This window comes from Lithobates pipiens, unplaced genomic scaffold (assembly GCF_037356315.1).
Source record: "Lithobates pipiens isolate NorthernLeopardFrog02 unplaced genomic scaffold, aLitPip1_a1.2 Scaffold_16, whole genome shotgun sequence".
Lineage (NCBI taxonomy): Eukaryota > Metazoa > Chordata > Amphibia > Anura > Ranidae > Lithobates > Lithobates pipiens.
Window position 1 is genome coordinate 402,114,074 of NW_027507748.1, and position 18,794 is coordinate 402,132,867.

General features: G+C 41.1%; 1 protein-coding gene across 1 annotated transcript in view; it reads right to left on the minus strand.

Annotated features, from left to right (window-relative positions):
- ATP2A3 (ATPase sarcoplasmic/endoplasmic reticulum Ca2+ transporting 3) overlaps window positions 1-18,794 on the minus strand; it is a 311,056-nt gene that overhangs the window by 110,114 nt on the left and 182,148 nt on the right. The gene's annotated exons all lie outside the window — the stretch shown is intronic.

Here is an 18,794-nt window from a genome sequence, read left to right on the forward strand (position 1 = left end):
CCCTCTCCCAATATTTTCAATTTAGCAACAAATTTACAAAATTCTATAAAATTCTATAAAAGGCTTAGTGCCCCAAATAAAGGAACCTAAAGGCTAAAGTGTAAAGTGAAAAGTGAAGGTGTAGTGGTCTGCTCATTGAGGATTTTACAATCTAAATAATTGGTTTCTTTCCATGTGATAGCATGCATTATTACATATTCCCAACCCCAAATTTACCCTTTCCATACTTTATATCCCAACTGGCATGCATTTTTTAGCTACTGATCACACAAACCCAATAACAGGGTTTTATCAAATTGTTACAGCCAACAAACAAAGATCATAATAAAGTTATTATTAACTGTAGTACAGAAACTATAGGAAATATATCTTTATAATGAGCCCAAGACTATTTAAAAATAAGATAAAACAAAATAACAAATTAATGAGCACATAGGATAGAAATGTTCTGTTTGCAACATGCAACATGTGTACTTTACTGTAAAGGCTAGTTATAGATTGGGGTGGTTGCCAGCTTGTCGGCTCAAATTGGTGTGTGGATGCATTGGATCCTTTCAGCTGCCATTGTGCTTTTGTTGGGCATCCAATGTGCCCATGTGCCTTTAACCACTTCAAGACAAGGCCTTTTTTTTTTTTACACTTGTTGCTAACAAGTTAAAATCATTTATTTTTGGAAAATTATTTAGAACACACACACACACACACACACACACACACACATATATATATATATATTTTAGCAGAGAGCCTGGAGAATAAAATGGTGGTTGTTGCAATATTTTATGTCACACTGTATTTGTACTGCGTTTACCCTTTCATGATTTAACCACTTAAGGACTGAGCCTCTTTCTGAAATTTGGTGTTTAGCAAAAAAAAAAATGATTTTAACTTGCAAAAAAAATAAATACTTAGAACCCCCAAACATAATATATAGTTTTTTTTTAAAACACTCTAGAGAATAAAATGGCGGTCGTTGCAATACTTTGTCACACTGTATTTCCGCAGCGGTCTTACAAGCGCGGTTTTAGTTTTTTTGAACAAAAATACAATTTTTTTAATTAAAAAAATAAGACAACAGTAAAGTTAGTCCAATTTGTTTTTATATTGTGAAAGATGATGTCATCTAAATTGATACCAAACATGTCACACTTCTGAATTGCACCAGCCCCTGGAATGGCGACAAACTTTTTACCCTTAAAAATCTCCATAGGCGATGTTTAAAAAATTCTACAGGTTGCATGTTTTGAGCTACGGAACAGGTCTAGGGCTAGAATTGTTGCGCTCATGCTATCAATCACTGATGCTTCACATGTGTGGTTTGAACATAGCTTTCATATGCCGTCGCTACTCACATATGCATCCGCTTCTGCATGCGAGCTTGGCGGAACGGGGAGCATAATAATTTGTTTTTTTTCTGATTTATTTTATTTATTTACTTTTTATTTTTACATGGTACTTTTAATAAAAAAAATAAAAAATGTTTTTGTCACTTGTCCCTTGTAATACAAAAAAAGCATGACAGGACCACTTAAAAGGGAAATCTGTTGTCAAAATCCCTTTTAGAGCTATAATCGGAAGTGACGTTTTGACGTTGCTTCCGCCCCGCAATTGTATGGAACTGGGTGGGGGCCATCATCCCCTCACAGAGGAAAGGACCCGATCACCTCCACCGCTGGCTGCAGTATGCAGCAGAGAGCATGGCCCTCTCCTGCCCCCAAGAAAGCGATCTTGAAGCAAATCCCTCAGAGACCACTTTTATCTGAAACTGGACTGCTCACTGAAGAGGATACAAAGAATTACCGCTCTAAGGTAATGACTTCTCCCAAAACAGCTGTCTCCACAATCCCACAGGGTGCTGGCTCTGTTTGCAACAGGAACTGAAGTAGAAAAGATGTAGCTGGATAGCCGCACTCCAAATTATTCAACTTTATTTCAAAAATGTAATTAAAATCATAGCATCTAGGCTGGCAAACAGACTAACTGCACAGCCGCTGACATGTTTCACACCGAACACGGTGCTTAGTCATAGCTAATGAGCAGAATATACATACAGAGCTATATACACACACACAAGCAATTAGACAAATGAATAAAATATGTGTATGACAAGATAGCAATTAAGGAAACACCTGTGAACATCCAATGTCTAAAGATTAACATTTAAATGAATGAATAGAAAAATACTTTTTCCCCTAAAACACCAAAATCAAGCTGACACATTGAAAGCATACATAATGGTAATAAATGAATGACATGATAAATCTTATCCTTAGGTGAAGAGGTATAGGTGTAACCTAAAGAAATGAAAAATGACATAAGTAAAAACATTTTTCATTTTGTATGTAAAAAAAAATGTTATATATTTTTTCACACGCATTGGCAGACACACAAAAAAAAGGGAGAGAAAGAAACAAACTCTCAATGTGTGTGCATGCCAATACATGGGCTCATTGAATGACAAACCCACCAGAGAAAAACACAAAAAATATTCCCTAAAAATGACACATCCCAAAAAAGGTTTCATAATAAAAAGATTGCAAATATCGCATTATTGGATGTGTCTACTTAGGTCGTCTCCTATGGTACAATGCATAGATATCAAAAATAAAAGTAAATATAAATATAGGAATAGACCAAATGAACGATCGATATCGAATGTTCTAAAACCAAGGGCAGGTTCAATGCGAATATCACTATACCGACAGGTATAAGAAGCTGATACAAAAACCCTGTTGATTGATCACACACCCAACATAATATATCAGCTGTGTGATTATCAAACGAATGACAAACATGTCTAATATGATATTAGTTAACATAAAAAATACTGATATTCATAAACATTGCAGAGAAAAATGCCGCAATATATGCATGCAGCCCTATTCAAAAAACTGTTTCAATCGAATAATTGGCCTGTCCTCAATGTAAAGCAATTATAATAAATGGAAAATGGTGAATAAACTCTGGCAGAAACATAATAAAATGAGCCCAGCAGAACCAGATGAAAAAAACCTGTCAGCACCAGACCGACAACCAGTGAAATGGGAGCCATACATATTGGCTTAGTAAATACTGGGCAATCAATATGTGGAAAATTCACTCATAAAAGAATGAAATGTCCCACTCAAAGTTAAGGCCCTTAGGCTGTCTCTTATGGAGATGGAATATCCAATAAACCTCCCTTTTGCATAACAGACTAAACCTATCACCCCCTCTTTTAGATAAAGTGACTTTTTCCACCCCCTGAATGCGTAAGCCACTGACATCCTTATCATGGCAAAGATTCCAATGCTTCGCCACATTAGTGGGGTGGTTTCTGGAAATGTCATAGAGGTGGTCATATAATCTGTCTCTCAGTCTTCGTGTTGTGCGTCCAACATACTGTATGCGACATTGTTCACACGTAATCACGTAAATAACAAATTTAGTGTTACAGTTAATGAAGGCCATGGCTTTAAAATCCTTATTTAGAGACCTAGAAAGGATGGTATCGCCTCGTAAAATGTGGGGGCAACATGGACAATTATTGCCCCCACATCGAAACGATCCTTTAAACTGTAACCAATTGGGGCGTTGAATGCTGCTCGAATAGAGGCTGGGAGACAACATGCCACCAATAGTTGGGGCCCTGCGGGAGACTGATCTAATACCCTTAGATAGAATTTGAGCATAGACAGGATCGTTGTAGAGAATAGGTAAATATTTCTCCACGATCCCTTTAATTTTACTAAACTCTAAACTATAAGGCGTGGAAAACACCGGAATTTTTAAGGATTTGTCAGATACCCGCCTTCTCCCATCTCCATTCTTGACTTTATCACGAAGGAGATGACATCTATCCGTATTAAGGGCTATATTGAACGCCCTATCAAGTACAGGGGCTGAATAACCTCTTTCTATGAAACGCTTTTTCATAGCAGAGGCTTCTTTCAAAAAAGATGATTCATCACTACATACCCGTTTTAACCTCAAAAACTGTCCCACAGGGATGCCCTTAATGGTAGGCCTTGGATGGCCTAAATCAGCCCTTAACAAGGAATTACCAGCAGAAGGCTTCCTGAAAAGTTTGGAGGAAATAGATTCCCCCTCACCCATCAGAACAACATCTAGAAATTCAATTTGTTTAGGGTCCATAACACCTGTAAATTTAAGATTGAGGGTGTTGTCATTAAGATACAGAAGCCATTCATCTAATTCACCAACACTCCTGGTGCACACAAAGATTAAGTCGTCTATATAGCGACGGAAAAACTTAATCTCAGAGCGATGGGGACAACCAGCGCCAAAAATGCGGGACCTCTCCCACCAACCCATGTACAAATTAGCAAGGGAGGGGGAGAATTTAGCGCCCATCGAGGCCCTGCACTTCTGGAGATAGTAGTCCCCGTCGAACATAAAAAAATTGTGAGTTAATAAATACTCAGCTTGATTTTGGTGTTTTAAGGGAAAAAGTATTTTTCCTTTCATTCATTTAAATGTTAATCTTTAGACTTTGGATGTTCACAGGTGTTTCCTTAATTGCTATCTTGTCATACACATATTTTATTCATTTGTCTAATTGCTTGTGTGTGTGTGTATATAGCTCTGTATGTATATTCTGCTCATTAGCTATGACTAAGCACCGTGTTCGGTGTGAAACATGTCAGCGGCTGTGCAGTTAGTCTGTTTGCCAGCCTAGATGCTATGATTTTAATTACATTTTTGAAATAAAGTTGAATAATTTGGAGTGCGGCTATCCAGCTACATCTTTTCTACTTCTGCTCACTGAAGAGGATACCGGAGTTATGGCAGCTAGCTCTTCAAAATGCAGATGTATATCATCGTGAGCGGGTCTGGACATGGTTAAAAAAAAAAAAAAAAAAAAAAAAAAAAAAAGTTATCCCAATTTTTTTTGTATAATGTGAAAGATATTACGCCAAGTAAATCGACACCGAACATGTCATGCTTTAAAATTGCTCACACTCATGGAATGGCGACAATTTAGGATACTTCAAGATCTCCATAGATGACGCTTTAAAAAAATTTAATGGTTGCCAGTTTAGAGTTACAGAAATCTAGTGTCAAAATTATTGCTCTCGCTCCAACAATCACAGTGATAACTCACATGTGTGGTGTGAACACTGTTAACACTTGTGGGCACAACTTGTGTATTCATTCACTTCTGCAGGTGAGCACAGAGGGATGGGTCAAAAAAAAAAAGTCTTTTATTTTTACACTGTCCCTTTATTTTATTGCTTTCACAAGGACTGTAAACATCCCTTTTTTTGGGAGGGACTTGGTGTCTATAAGCCCCCCCAATCCCTCATTTGCACTTAAAAGCATTCAAAATGCCAAGTTTGGCTGTTCTAAATACTGAATTTTTTAAAAAATCTGGTGCCTTTAAGACTCCAGTAAACTGGAGTGACGTTGCTTCCAGCTTTCTACATTTGGGACCCAAGCAAAGTGGATTCTGGTTTTGTTTGCGTCTCTGGCCAGCTGGCAAACATGTCGGCTGGTCACTCGTGCCTCCCGATTGGACGAGAGAGCCAAGGCAGAGCAGTGGCAGGTGGAGGATGTCCCCTGCTGCTTTTTCGATAAGAATCGAGTGGCTGATTAGTCACATTGGTTGTTATGAAAAAGCGGACTGTTGGATCTAAAAAAAAACAGTACTGAGGGATGCCTGCAGCTGCAGGCATCACCAGAGTACAACCACTTAAAAGCAGAATGACATACAGGCATGTGATTCTGTGGCAAGTGGTTAAAGTGTAAGTCCACTCTAAGACTAAAATCCCTGCATCTACAGACATTGACAATCTAACACTAACCTATCTAGCCCTGTAAAGAAGAAATCGGTATACAAACCTTTTTTGACGCTGATCCGACCTGATCTCCAGCAGCAGACGCTCTGCAGAAAACACAGACAATGGCTGTAAAATGAATGGGGAGTGACATCACCCATAGACTTATTATGGGGCTTCCGTTGTCAGATGTGTCCTCTGCACCCACCTCCACAGCAAAGCTGTGGCTGACAGCTCAGCGCGAAACCACTGATTTCTTCTTTACAGGGTTAGATAGGTTAGAGTTAGATCGTGGAAGTTATGCACTGTTATATTAGGTTCACAGTATACAAATGAGCCACGGCGAGGCACTGCGGCTTTTACATATATTTGCAAATGTATGCGCAACTAAACCCTCTGTTTTAACATGAACATGTTAGATAGGACTAATTTGGTTTCTTTGCAGACTAGCTGGCGAGTGTGCTGGAAAATGTTCTGTTTGTAATGAGCACATAGGAACCAGTTTTTTTTTCTCTGAGGATGTCAAAATTTTAGTTTAAGGAATCCAAATTTTATGTAGAATTCAGTTACAAATGAATTGTTCCATTCCTCTTGCTATGCAATCCAACAGTACCTTTGCTCAGAAATAGTGGTCATTTCTTTAAGGGCCGGTTCACACAGCGAGGCGAGGCGAGGCGACACGGCTCGCCTCGCCTCGCTCCTGCAAGTCGCCCCCGTTCTGTACAATGGAACCGTTCTGAGAGGAGCGACTCGAGTCGCTCCGACTCAGAAAAAAGGTTCCTGTACTACTTCGGGGCGACTTCGGGGGCGACTTGCATTGACTTCTATACAGAAGTCCTCTGCAAGTCGCCGCTGAGCTCCCCGCAGGTCGCGGCGAGGTAAGTCGGAGACGCCTCGCCGCGCCTCGCTGTGTGAACCGGCCCTTATGCTCCCCTTTCTCATGTCATAGCTCTTTAGTAATCTCCAGATAGCAATGGAAAACTCCATAAAATCCAGTTTAATTTACTTTAACTTCACCCAACTGGTAAAGAAAAGAAATACTGGCTGCACACATTTTAACTTTACTTTAAAAAGTCTGATTTAAAGTCTGAACTTTCACAGCTGCCATCTATGGATTGCTTGAGAGTTGTGAGACAGGAGAGGGGGCGTAATAAAGAGATTCACTTTACTTTACATGGAATAACAGAAGGAATGGCATAGTTTACTTTACATTTTGTAGCTTTTTCTACAGCATCAATCTACTAGCATCTATATTTGGTCAATTGAGCTTTGGATTTACGTAGTAGCAGAGTGGAGAATTAACCCCTCTGTATTTTTAGCGCCATGCTTGTGCATATGGTCAATAAATTCAGATTCTTCCTGAAGTCGCACTTTTTAAAGTGGTTGTAAACCCACTTTTTGGACTACTACCTATAGGTAAGCCTAGAATATGGCTTACCTACAGGTAGTGGAAATATCTCCTAAACGTGCGCGTTTAGGAGATATTTCACTTGTAGTCAACGAAAATTCCAACAACACATGCGCGGGGAAGAAACAAAACAAAGTGCCGTTTCTTCCCTAGCCTGTGTCGTTAATCGCAGCTCCTGTGCCCACGCATGGGAGTGACGTCACGCGGCTCAGACGAATCACAGATCCAGAGTCCGCGGCCCAGAAGGAAGAGGGGCCAGAAGATGGACACTGCCTACACAGGGGGCATCGCTGGATTCTTTTGCAGGTAAGTGGCATATAATGGGCTAGTATGCGATACATACTAGCCCATTATGCTTTTCATTTGCAGGCTTTGCAGCGAGCAAAAGAGGAAGTAAAACCCATCAGGGTTTACTTCCTCTTTAAAGTTCAGTGCCTTTATGAATAAAGTCACCTTTCATCATGCAAGTGGGGTAAGCTTGGCCCATATATTCATGGAAAACAGTTAGAATGGATGTAAACCCGATTCATGAAATTTGACCTGGGCACATATCTGTAGTGTTTACTTATGTCTCTCCAAATTCCCAAGTCCATCTTTCTGCTGCGCTCTGTTCTTCTGTTACACAGGAGATAAAAGCAGTTGGAAATTTGTGTTGGGGAGGTTGCTACAAGTAGATTAGCAGAGAGCTGATCTATTTGCAGCACAGCTCTGCATGTTTCTTTGTTCCTCTGTCTATGTGGGGGGGGGGGGGGGGGAGGCATATGCCTTGCCTCCAATCAGCTGTCACACAGTGTATGCCAAGACTCCCCTCCCCCTAACTCAAGGGATTGCAACTGGTCTAGATTAGGGAAATATATCATTATAATGGTGACCCTTTGCCATTCAAGTTTTTCTTCAGAAACCGGCATCCGCCTCCACTGTCTACCTCCTGGATCTGTAGACACCATCCCACCACTTTTAAATGTCCCTTCTAATTTCCAAAGCGAAACAACATTAAAGAGAAGGAAGTGGGAGAGGTGATAAGTCAGGCTAGGAATGTAGCTAAATTTTGCATATTTTCAACCAATAAACACCCTTAAAGTGAGGGAATGCAAGGGCGTAGGGAATCTGAATACTGGAGTTGCCCATGCTGGACAGTTTTCATCACATAACACAACGGCATAATTAGAATTTACAGTATAAACAATACAAAAAAGTTAAGAGGTGGTGGTGTCCTGGGAGCAGATTTTCTAGAGGTCCTCCTAAAAGGGGGGATCCCATGTCTCTTGGGACCCTGTGGCATTGAGTGATACAATATTTTATAACGAAACTGTAAAAACTTAGCTGGTAACTACATGAAGGCATAAACTGCAGTGAAGTTTCGAAGAGAGACACCAGATTGGAGCCAAACTGCTAATCCTGACAATTAAATGCAGTAAGGTAGAAGCCATAACTATCAACAATATATCTGTAATTTAACAAAAAGATATCTTGAAGCACACATGGTGGGGTAGAACCCTTCAAACATAGGTAAGGTTCGGTAATTACTGTTCTTTGGGCAGCAGCAAGGAGTGTTTTATGAACAGTGCATTGTGTCGTCTCAGGATGTCTGAACTTCGATCTGGAAGCTGCCAAGTAAAATAGTGCTCATGTGACTGTTTTGCAGAGTGGTCTAATTGAGTTGTGTGGGTAACCCTCTTAGAACAGATGCCCTTACTGCTGATTTCCCATGCAAACGTGTGTTGCAATAAGGCAAGTACAGCCTTCAGGGGATAACGGCTGTGTGGACAGTTCCCCAAATCGGGGACGGGGGGTGTGTGTGTGTGTGTGTGTGTGTGTGTATGGGCATCAGCTCCCTTGTCTGTTGTGTCCCACTCAATCACAGCGGTGTGTCCCTTTACAGTGAGACGTTAAAGCGGTAGTAAAGTCATTTTTGACTTGGACCTACAAGTAAGCCTATAATAAGGCTTACCTGTAGGTAAAAAGAATATCTCCTAAACCTGTACGGTTTAGGAGATAATCCCCTTGCATGCAGCTGCTGACTTCAGCAGTGCATGCGCTGTGAATTTGCCGCATGCGTGGGAGTGACAACATCACGACTCAGGCCACTCACAGCCCTGGAGCCACAATACCCAGAAGACACGCCGTGGGAAAACGTCAGCTCCCTCTGCGTGGACTGAAATCACCTGCCGACGCCTCGTTCTAAGGTAACCGCATACTAGCTCATTATGCCTTTTGCCTTACGGGTTTTTAAAAAAATAAATAAAATTTGCGGGTTTACTACCGCTTTAAGGGGAGGGTATTGTGATTTTAGAACAAAGAGAATGGGGGTGTATGCTGATCTAATTGTTAATAAGTGTTCAAGTTATAGTTAATGGATAGAAATTTCTGAAATCTGTTATGTTAAGGTTCTCTGGCTCCAGGTTCATCTTCAAGCCAGTCACACCAGTGTCGAGCTTACGATTGGTTACCATTGACATGGTAGGGATAGAGATGCAGGGAGCTCCAGTAACTAGTCTGGGATTGGGGGGGGGGGTCACCTCGGAGGAATTTAAAGTAGAAAGGTTCTGATGTCCTTAAAAATTTAGAAATCAAAGGGATAACCCCGTTGGTAGCTTGCGCCTGATGATGGTATCGTTTCCAGTAATGGTTTCATCATGTGCTGTATTTGTAAAGTATACCATGAGACATCAGGAAGGATCTGCATTGGAGGCTCCATCACAGTTGATGGCCCCTTTTGCCCAAGCCTTACACAGGATCTCTTTTTTAACTGTATAAATGTCCACTTAGTACAAGGTATTTTTAGACTTTGAAGAGTCAGTGGGACAAGGTGCCAGCATACCCTAGCCAACCATCGCCATGGATTCCTCAATTGAAGAAATGTGTTAGGATAGCAAGTACAGTGGTTCTCAGGTCCGACCCATGTGTGATTTCAGACATCCTCCTGTTTTTGTGCTCTCTGGGTTATCTTGGTGCAGCTTCAAGGATAATGTTTTTTCTCTTTGGTTGCAAACCTCCTTGAGTGTCCCAGTCTGCAAGCTCTGTATCACAGCTGCAGTGTGCGTTCTTCCAACTTCCTCTGGCGAGAGGGCTTGTTTGCTCGGTCAATTCCCTGTTGTGGTCCAGTAGCTTTGAGTTACAGCGTTTTAAGCCAGCCATAGATTGTTTGAATCTCAACTGGATCAGCAGGGCCTGGCCGAGATATGATCTATGTATGGGCAGGCTGATTGTACCCAGGTCAATCCATCGATTAATCTGGGTAAAACCAGCATATCGGATTTCTATTATGCGATTATTGCCTGTGGCTATAGCAGCTAGCAATAATTGCCGTGTTCCCAGCAGGTATGGCTCCCCGTGACCCCCCACCCCCCACCCAAGAGAACACAGTAGCACCACAGGAGGGAATCGAGCAATCACATTATCTATGGCCTGCCTTAGAGGCAGGTTTTATGGTCTTGCTAGGTAGTAGCACTATTTTTATCTCCACAATTGGTATGTTGGGCGGTGCAGTAGCTAGTGAAGTATATTGCTACTTCTGAGCTTCAAGGTGCTTGGGGAGCTTCCCAACTCTTCTTGCCTGTCTTCAAATGGTTGGCTATCCTTCGGTTCGGTAGACTGGACTGTAAAAAAGATCATCAGCCCACCATTGCAAGACTACCTAGAGGTTTACTCCAAGAACGTTTTCTAATAATCTATTCTGGAAAAGACAATACATATAGTGGTTTATATACAGCAGGTTCCTGTAGCCCCAACAGTTAAAAAAATCTGAGTAAACCCATGATCTTAAAAACTTCTCTTAAAACGAATTGTAATGTTTAAATAATAAAAATGTACTGAGCTGATATTCAGCTTTGGCATATTTTTATGTATGCAAAACATTCTGAATTGGTTACCGTTTCTTATTGGAAAAATAAACAAAAGACTCAACAGATAAATTAAAATATGTTTTCACGGGTATTCCACACTGGAAAAATTCATCAGCAATTCCAGAACAGACCTGGCAATTGAATTCATGGACTTTCACTACACAACTTGTGTGGCAATATTTACGACTTTGCAGAACTGACAAAAAACAAAACAAAAAAATGTGATTTCCTAAATGTTTCACAAAGCTTTGTGTGATTTATTTTCCAGTAACATACTATATAAAATGTATTTTGAGATTGACAACTAAAGAAGTTTGGGGTTACAACAAAAACACTCACCTCTGAGTTACACATATCTAAGCCTGAGAATGGAGTGATAACATGACCATTGATCACCAAGTTCTCTGCCTTAGAGTAGAGCAGTGACTGTCAGTCAACACTCTCTACTCTGTCCCTCCAGTGGTCACTGGAGCACCAGGCTGGAGAGGGGTTGACGCAGCTGGCTTCAACTTTCAGCCATCTGCAGAAACCTGGAGCCTGCAGTTAATCAGGCAGCTGACAGTTACTGAAAATATGTTCGGGATCCTTCCAGAGTCTGGAGCAGCTCTATGATGTCAGCTTAAAGCTGCTGATTCTGGGTCACAGAAGAGCAAACTAAGCGCACTCCTGTGACCCAGAAAATAAGTATAACCAAAAAAAGCATTGGCCATACTTCCCCTTTTTAAAATGTTGCTATCTTAACATTCACGTTTATTGATAAATTCCACACCGTTGCAGGTTATCTTTGACCAATTCATTATTTGACACAGTCTACACAAAAGTAGCCTACTGCTGTAGTATTACAAAAAGCGTGTGTTTTTAATTTAAAATAAACACCTGGAACAACCACTTGGAATACTAGTTTGGTGCATTAGATTGCTACTTTAGTAGCTAGGAGGCTGGTGTGCATGGCCATCCTACTATATGTTTTTAAATGGGATCTTGCACTAAAATACAAAGTTAGTTTATGTGGAAAAAAAAAACCAAAAACGCTCGCAGTTAGACCCCTTTCACACTGTAGCCATAGCGTCGGCGGTAAAATGCTATTTTTAGCGGCGTTTAACGTCGGATTTGTGGAACATTTTGGCCGCTAGTGGGGTGCTTTTAACCCCCGCGAGCAGCCGAGAAAGGGTTAAAACTGCCTGTACTAGTGGTGATTTGCTGGCGGAATAGCCACGCTGCCGTGTTGATTTCAATGGGCAGGAGCAGTAAAAACACACTTCTTCACCGCTCCAAAGAAGCTGCTGGCAGGACTTTTCCTGAAGTCCTGCCAGCGCACCGCTCCAGTGTGAAAGCCCTCGGGCTTTCACACTAGAGACAATGGAGCAACTGTTTAAGGGCGGATAGCCGGTGCCATTTTTAACACTATAGCGCCTACAAAATGCCCTAAGACCCTGTTCACACTGAGGGCGTTTTGCAGGCGCTATAGCTTTAAAAATAGCGGTGCGCTGGCAGGGTGTCAGGAAAAGTCCTGCCAGCAGCTTCTTTGGAGTGGTGAAGGATTGGTGTGTTTACCACTCCTCCACCGTTTCTGCCCATTGAAATCAATGGGGCAGCGCGGCTATTCAGCCAGCAAAACGCTGCTATTGCAGTGCATTGCGAGTGGTTTCAACCCTTTCTCGGCTGCTAGCGGGGGTTAAAAGTGGCCCACTAGCAGCTGAAATGTGCCGCAATTTCCTGCGGTAAAACGCCGCTTAAAATAGCGGCGTTTTACTGTCGACGCTATGGGCGACACAGTGTGAAAGGGGTCTTATGCATACATAGCAGTGTTTAGCATTTTATGGAATACATCTCAATAGTCAAAAAATGTGCTGCAGCTCCCGGGCATCACAACAAGAAGCATATTTTAATTTTGTACACCTGTATGGCTAACACATGCAAGAGCCCTTAATGAGGCAATACAAGAAGTCATATTAATGCACAAAGTTTGGTAGCAGACTGCAAACAGTTTTCACCTCAGCTAAGATACATTAGAACAATGTACAATACTTTACTGTACTTTGCTCAGACAAATGAGTGGGACTCTTTGCATTTGTACTACATTTATTTGTAACTAAAATCTGTTCAGGCAACATACTGTATATAGTAATAGTGTAGGTTCTTTAGTAATAAGAAATAGATCTGTGGTTGCTCAATCATAAGTATATGTTTGATTTCTGCTGTTGTAGGTGGTTAAAGGCTGAAAAGGCCTGCGATACAGCAGGTGTATCAACTGTAGCTATGAAAAAATGTGGTTTCCTAGGAAGATAATTCAGTAGTAATCTGCGCAGCTAAGCAAAGCTGACTGAAAACAAGAAACCACTTTACCACACATCTGGGGAAAATACTGGTAATGATTGCAGTATTAGGCACGGTTTAGGCAGAAAAAAAAAAGCAAAAATTATATTTGGCATCACTTGCCATAAAATGTTCTTTTGTGTGTGTACATTGATAACAGATATATTTTGTACATCACAGGAATCGTGGCATCACATATTATATATATATATATATTTTTTTTTTGGTACAGATTACAGAAAGATTTATTAAATGTCTAGTTTATACAGAGCAGCACAACACCGGGTAGATATTATTTAAAAAAATATGTAAAATGGTCTGGCAATGTTATAAATGTCTATATATAATCACAAGATAGCACAATCAGTACAGGATACATTTAACTACTGTTCAATGACTATGCAATGAAATGTGTAAAAGGTAGGTAAATGTGATTCCATAGGATATACCTACAATATGAGTAAGATATTCACGTGTATATTGAGAATTAGAATCTCAACATATGTATAACTATAGGCAGTGAAACATGAGGAATGAATGAATGAATCACATATGAATAACTGAAAAAGAAAAAAAACACATGCAGTTTTTTCCTGATTACTAATCAGTAATGTTCATTTCAGAGATAATAAATCAAGAGATAGATCTATAGAGATATCTCTCTATTTATAATATCTCACAAAAGTGAGTACACCCCTCACTTTTTTGAAAATATTTTATTATACATTATTATATATCTTTTCATGTGACAACACTGAAGTGACACTTTACTACAATGTAAATTAGTGAGTGTACAGCTTGTATAACAGTGTAAATGTGCTGTCCTCTCAAAATATCTCACCACACAGCCATTAAAATGTCCAAAACCCTGGCAATAAAAGTAAACACCCCTAACTGAAAATGTCCAAATTGGGCCCAATGAACAATTTTTCCTCTGGTTTCATGCGACTCAGTTTTAGGTCTCAGGTGTTACTGGGGAACAGGTGTGTTAAATTTGGTTTTCTAGCTCTCACTCTCTCATACTGGTCACTGGAAGTTCAACATGGCACCTCATGGCCATGTTGAACTTTGAGGATTTGAGAAAAAGAATTATTGCTCTACATAAAGATGGCCTAGGCTATAAGAAGATTGCCAAGACCCTGAAACTGAGCTGCAGCACAGTGGCCAAGACCATACAGCGGTTTAACAGGACAGGTTACACTCAGAACAGGCCTTGCCATGGTCGACCAAAGAAGCAGAGTGCACGTGCTCAGCATCATATACAGAGGTTGTCTTTGGAAAATAGACATATGAGTGCTGCCAGCTTTGCGGCTGAGTTTGAAGGGGTGGGGGGGTCAGCCTGTCAGTGTTCAGACCATACGCCACACACTGCATCAATAGGTCTGTATGTCTGTCAACTCAGAAGGAATACTTTTCTAAAGATGATGCGCAAGAAAGCCCACAAATAGTTTGCTGGAGACTAAGGACATGGATTACTGGAACCATGTCCTGTGGTCTGATGAGACCAAGATAAACTTATTTTTTTCAGATGGTGTCAAGCGTGTGTGAAGCACCTAGGTGAGGAGTAAAAAGACAAGTGTATCTTGTCTACAGTCAAGCATGGTGGTGGGAGTGTCATGGTCTGAAACTGCATTAGTGCTGCTGGCATTGGGGAGCTACAGTTCATTGAGGGAACCATGAATGCCAACATATACTATGACATACTGAAGCAGAGCATTATCCCCTCCCTTCAGAGACTGGGCCGCAGGGTAGTATTCCAATATGATAAAGGCACCAAACACACCTCCAAGACGACCACTACACTGCTAAAAAGCTGAGGGTAAATAAGGGTGATGGACTGGCCAAGCATGTCTCCAGACCTAAGCCCTATGGAGCATCTGTGGTGCATCCTCAAACTGAAGATGGAGGAGCGCAAGGTCTCTAACATCTACCAGCTCTATGATGTCGTCATGGAGGAGAAGAAGAGGACTCCAGTTGCAACCTGTAAAGCTCTGGTGAACTCCATGGCCAAGAGGGTTCAGGCAGTGCTGGAAAATAATGGTGGCCATACAAAATATTGACTTTGGGCCCAATTTGGACACTTAGGGGTGTACTCACTTTTGTTGCCAATGGCCGTGTTCCAAGTAATTTTGAGGGGACTGCAAACTTACACGGTTATACAAGCTGTACACTCACTAGTTACCATTTACATTGTAGCAAAGTGTCATTTCGTCAGTGTTGTCACATAAAAAGATATAATAAAATATTTACAAACATGTGAGAGGTGTACTCATTTTGTGTATATATATATATATATACACACACACACACACACACACACACACACACACACACACACAATCAAAATGATAGAACAACCTACAAATTTCCTAAATTTCAATGCAACTGCTTAGTCCTATTTAAAATGATATAAACAGGAGTAAAAGAGCAGTTTTGGTAAGCATATTTCATGATTTACATATATTTTGAAGCGAAGAATAAAAAACTTCAAAGATATTTGAAAAAGAACATTGATCAAAATTCATAGAACATACATATGGACTCACATTTGGTTATTCCAAAGCTATCCTTAAAGACAGCCAAGCCCTGCACTGGGTAGCACAATGTTTTAAATACCAATTTAATTAGCTTGGAAGAGCCGATTGGTTTAGAGCACTTTAGTAAACGTTGACTTATACTTTACCACTTGCCTACTTGGCACTTATACCCCCTTCCAGCCCAGGTCAATTTTAAGCTTTTAGAGCTATTGCATTTTGAATGACAATTTCACCGTCAGGCAACACTATACCCAAACAAAAGCTTCATCTTTTTTTCACAGAGAGCTTTATTTTGGTGGTATTTAATCACTACTGGGTTGGTTTTTTTATGTTTTGCTAAAGAAACAAAAAAAAAAAAAAAAAAAAAAAAAAGGCTGAATAAAATTCATAGATTGTTATGAACTTTTGCAAACAGGTAATTTTTCCTCCTACACTGATGTGCGCTGATGAGGCTACACTAATGGCCACTAATGACGTGGCGATGATGAGGCGACACCGATTAGCAGTACTTGTGAGCACTGATAGGTGGCACAGATCAGGACCAATGTCCCTGTAACAGAAGCCTTTTACTGGCTTTTTTCTTTTCTCCTCACGCTGATTGGGAGGAGAGAAAAAAAGCGGATTACTGGCTTTTGTTTAAAGAGGAAGTAAACCCTGGGTTTACTTCCTTTCATTCCCTGCAAAGGCAAAGCATAATGGACTACTATGCATCGCATAGTAGTCCATTATGTGTTACTTTCCTGACCCAGGAGCCAGCGAAGTCAACGCTGTCCCCTGTAGTCTGGCGCATCCATCTTCTCGTGGGGTCTCGCAGCTCCGCTGCTGTCATTCGGCGACGCCACGATGACGTCACTCCCGCGCATGCGCACAGGAGCCGACACTCACGGCATCTTTGTCGTTGACGATGCCTCGCTCAGTGCGCCTGTCTTCGGGCAAATATCTCCTAAACCGTATAGATTTAGGAGATATTTCTTGGACCTACAGGTAAGCCTTAATCTAGGCTTACCTGTAGGTCAAAATGTGTTGTAAGGGTTTACAACCACTTTAAGTCCCAATCAGCTGTCATTGACTGACAGCTGATAACATGTTAAAGGGCCAGCTGTGATTGGCCCTTTACCCTGCTCTGTGATCAACAGAGTCCGAAGCAACGCGATCACGGGAGGATGTCTATTCATGCCCTCCCGTCACTGAAAGCCTGTGCTGGTGCCGTCATTCAGCTATAGTGCACATGGAAAGTGGTTAACTGCGGTCTCAGAAGTTATACTTTAACTGCTGCTTACCTTAAAAGAATGTGCATTTATCATTTTGTTCTCTAAGGAGCCTGCAAAGCATTGCATGTGCGATTAGCAGATTACGGGTGCAATGTCCAGCTCCTACAGAATCTCAGCATAGCTGTCTGCCCATACCTCCTATACTGCAGACAGTTACCTGAGAGAAGGAAGATCAAAAAAAAAATACAGGGATGCTCACCAGCACCCTCACAGCTCAATGTATATATCTGGCCGGGTGGGAGCTCTCTACTTCTGACTGGACATTTCTGAACGTCCTTCAGAAGTAGGGGGATTGCGTGCGTGCCTGTGCAGCGGTGCGATCCCAATGCGCTCGTGTCACCCGGACACGGCGCATCTCGGATTGGCAGGAGGGCTCTGTGATTGGCCCCCCTGATCACATGATGGCCGTGTCCAATCACAGGCGTCATGTGATGTAAACAAACAGCCGGTTGCTCGTCGCTGAGGAGAGGAGAGCGGATCGCTGCAGCCAGCAGGTGATCAGTGAGTATGAGCTATTTTTTTTACAGCTTTTTACTCACTGATCACCAACCTCGTGAAAACACAGTGTAAACACAATGTCCCCACACACATCCCCAAAACACATGTTCCCCACATATGTCCCACTAAAAATCACATGTCCCAATGATTATCTGCACATATATGTTCGTGATCACCTGCACACATCTGTACCTGATCATTTGCGTACATATGTCCGTGATCACACAAACCAATTATTATACACTTAACCGAAAAAATTTTACCAGACATGTAGCAGAATACATTTTGGCTTACATTTATGACAAAATTCGCTTTTATTGGATTTCTTTTAAAATAGAAAGAAGAAAATGTTTTTTTCACTTATATCGCAAAAAATAAAAAAACGGAGTCGTGAATAAATACCACCAAAATAAAGCTCTATTTGTGCGAACAAAATTATAAAAATTTCACTTGGGTACAGCGTAGCATGACTGCGCAATTGTCATTGAAATTGCGAGAGCGCTGAAAGCTGAAAATTGGGGTGGGAAGGAAGGGGGCGAACGTGTCCAGTATTGTAGTGGTTAATGTACTTATTCAGCATATATTCCATATGTCCTTTTAGTGGGCCATCACTTCTTGGACAATCCTGATAATGGAGGCAGCTATGCCCATATGTGGATAATTATGGGCAAATCCTTGTGGTGACTGAACAGATTAGGGTTTAAGTTAAGTTAATTAAAAGCTAAAATGTTAGAAGTACGATGCTTGAAATTTTGTGCATGTGAAAATGGTTAATGAAGACTGAAATTTGTAAAATTGTAAGCAAGAATTACATAGATGTATGAAAAGCACAATCAGAAGTTTTTAAAGACTGGTGCCATAAGGCACACTTACTGCAACCTATAGGATGGAAGCGAAGCCTATACAGCAAATTTATTGTACTTTGGTGACCTAAAGCAACAGGCATCAGAGGCTGTTTGTGGACCTCACAGGATCCCTTTTTCAAGGCAGAGTAAAGCAACCTGCTAACAAAAGGACTGAAATAGGGAAACAAAACAACAGGTTGATTTGTTTTCTAACTACCACTTGTGGTTTGGGGATGGCGGTACAGCTGCCCATAAAAGTGAAGGTCTGCAGCTACTAGATATTCATGTGCATGTGTC